The 2,896-nt window shown below is 40.9% G+C and overlaps 1 pseudogene; it reads left to right on the top strand.

The window, feature by feature from the left end:
* The first annotated feature begins 332 nt into the window (after window positions 1-332).
* LOC130040158 (putative olfactory receptor 2B8) lies at window positions 333-1,292 on the top strand (annotated as a pseudogene).
* Window positions 1,293-2,896: the final 1,604 nt, after the last annotated feature.

Below are 2,896 nucleotides of genomic sequence, written 5' to 3'. Positions count from 1 at the left end.
CTACAGCCAGCAGAGTTTATGGCTTACTCTTAGCTCTGCACTCAGGAATCAGTCCTGGCAGGGCAGGGGATCAAACTCAGGCCGGACACTTATAAGGCAAACACCCTAGATATGCTGCAGCGCCAGGGCTAAAACTCTTCCCATGATGGATTACTTTCACTCACTTTTATTAGAAATCCCACTGCCCTTTTGTGTTGGTTTTACAAGGTTATAAGAGATCAAAACACAGGGCACTGCATAGCCTGGGCACTGCATATACTACTACTGGGACTACATTCTCACTCCTGAAGATACTTTATGAAAATTGTGCAATCTTTCTCTTGACAGGAGATATGTACTTTTAAAGGATGGAACAGAAAAATGGAAGTTCTTTCACTGGATTTATCCTATTAGGATTCTCTGACAGGCCTCAACTGGAGTTCATCCTTTTTGTGGTTCTTTTAATCTTTTATATCTTCACTGTGCTGGGGAACACCACCATCATTACATTGTCCTATCTGGACCCAAATCTCCACACCCCAATGTACTTTTTCCTCTCGAACTTAAGCTTTTTAGACTTGTGTTATACTACCAGCACTGTCCCTCAGTTTCTGTTTAATCACAGTGAATCTGATAAGTCTATCTCCTATGCTGGTTGTGTGGCTCAGCTGTTCATCTTTTTAGGGTTGGGATGCACAGAATGCATGCTCTTAGCAGTCATGGCGTTTGACCGCTACGCCGCTGTGTGCAGGCCCCTCCACTACACTGTCATTATGCACCCCCGTCTTTGCTCCCTGATGGCTTCAGCCTCATGGATCTTTGGGTTTATCAACTCCTCGGTGCAGACAGTTCTCACCTTCATTTTACCACTATGTGGGAGGAATAAAATAGACCACTTCCTTTGTGAAATTCCTGCACTGATTAAGATTGCCTGCGTTGACACCAGTAGCACAGAGTCTGAGATGTTCTTTGCCAGTGTTGTTATTCTTCTCATACCTGTTTCATTGATCATGTTCTCCTATGGTCAGATCGTGAGGGCCATCTTAAGAATTAAGTCTGCAGCGGGAAAGCGTAAAGCCTTTGGGACCTGTGGCTCCCACTTCATCATGGTCTCTCTATTCTATGGCACAGCCATCTATGCCTATCTCCAGCCCACCAACAACTACTCTCAGGATAAGGGAAAGTTCACATCTCTCTTTTATGGTGTTTTCATCCCCATGATGAACCCCATCATCTATACACTGCGGAACAAGGATGTGAACGGAGCAATGACGAAAATTCTTTGGAAGATTCGTGGCTTGATGTGTGTGTGAGAAAGACACTTAATGGAAGGATTTTTGAATGCCAGAGTCTGTAAGATGTAGATGTTAATGTATCCTATCAAAATTACCCTAACAATTTTCATTTGCTGTCATATATAAAAATCAGAGTTGGAAAAACGTAAGGTTGTGGATTCATTTCAATTTCTAGAGTTGCTGGGAATCTGTTCTCATAGCATTGTATTATAGTTATCATTTTAAACTGTGCTACAGGTCTGTTTATTTATTTTTACCTTGTTGATTCCCGTTTGGGATCATTATTTCATTTGACTGGCAAAAAGATATAAAATATATACTAAAAAGAGACGGTTAAAATTGGAGTATGGGTCACTAAAATGCTTTGTTGAGTATTAACATTTTAGCATTTATTCATGGCTCTATTCTAGGCTCTATTCTAGGCTTGATCTCCAGCACTAAATAGAAAAAATAAACACTCATGCATTGCTGGTGGGAATGCTGTCTGATTCAACCCTTATTGAAAACAGTATGGAGATTTCTCAATAAAATCAGCACTGTAGCACTGTTCTCCCCTTGTTCATCAATTTGCTAAGATGGGTACCAGTAATGTCTCCATTGTGAGACTTGTTGTTGCTGTTTTTGGCATATCGAATATGCCATAGGGAGCTTTCCAGGCTCCACTGTGGGAGCGGACTTAAAAAAATTAGAAATGAGCAACCATACAGATGGAAAGGAACTGCGGTTGGGAGGAAGGCAGGGGTCAAGGATCTTGGGCACATGGGTGGTGTAAAGGAATGACTTAGCTCTTGTATACAAACTACAGAGTCAACAACACTGAAAACGCGAGATTCAAACGATGACAACCAAACTTAAAAATGTGCCTGTCAAGGTAGCACTCTGGGAAGCTGGGAAGGAACTGGAAACGCTGGTGAACGAAAGCTGACATTGGTGGTGGGATTGCTGTTAGAATACTATATAAAACTCAATTATCAGCAACTTTACAAATCACAATTCTTTAATAATTTTTTAAAAAATAATACTTGTCATGATCTGAAATATCCAGGTTTCTCATGGAGTTGGGGATGGGTTTCCTCCACCCATCTCCCTGTTCTTCCAGAGCCTGGAACTCATGCCCAGGAAATGCCTCTGGACCAGATAAGCTCATTAACAGGCCATGATCCAGGGACTCAGAAATAAATCTCAAAAGAGATCAACAACTTGCAGAGATGCATCCAGAACCAGCACCAGGGTGCTGAGTCATCGAGGGTACCCATAACCACTATCCAGTTAAAAATTTAACTCCAGCCGTAGTTCCCCATTCAAAAATTTTGAATTCCTGGACCATGCTGCTGCATGACATCCAAACTCTACACCACTGATGCACCAGGGGTGGCACATGAGATTGGATGGGATATAAAGTAGAAGGCAACCAATCTCCATTAAGAAGATATAAACAAAAAAAATGAAAAAAAAATATAAACACACAAGGTTAAACCATGTAACAACATGTTAGTAATGTGTTTCTCTTCTACAAGGGTTTAATGGCTCCATGCTGAGATAAAACAATATTCACACACCTTTTTCTAAGGAAATAATTTTTAATCAGTTTTGGTGCATTAAAGCAAGCAACATAAAATAAA

This window comes from Sorex fumeus, unplaced genomic scaffold (assembly GCF_029834395.1).
Source record: "Sorex fumeus unplaced genomic scaffold, SorFum_2.1 ptg000094l, whole genome shotgun sequence".
In the NCBI taxonomy this organism is placed as follows: Eukaryota; Metazoa; Chordata; class Mammalia; order Eulipotyphla; family Soricidae; genus Sorex; species Sorex fumeus.
The sequence above is the reverse complement of the archived record's forward strand: the minus strand, read 5'-3'. Positions and strand labels throughout refer to the sequence as shown.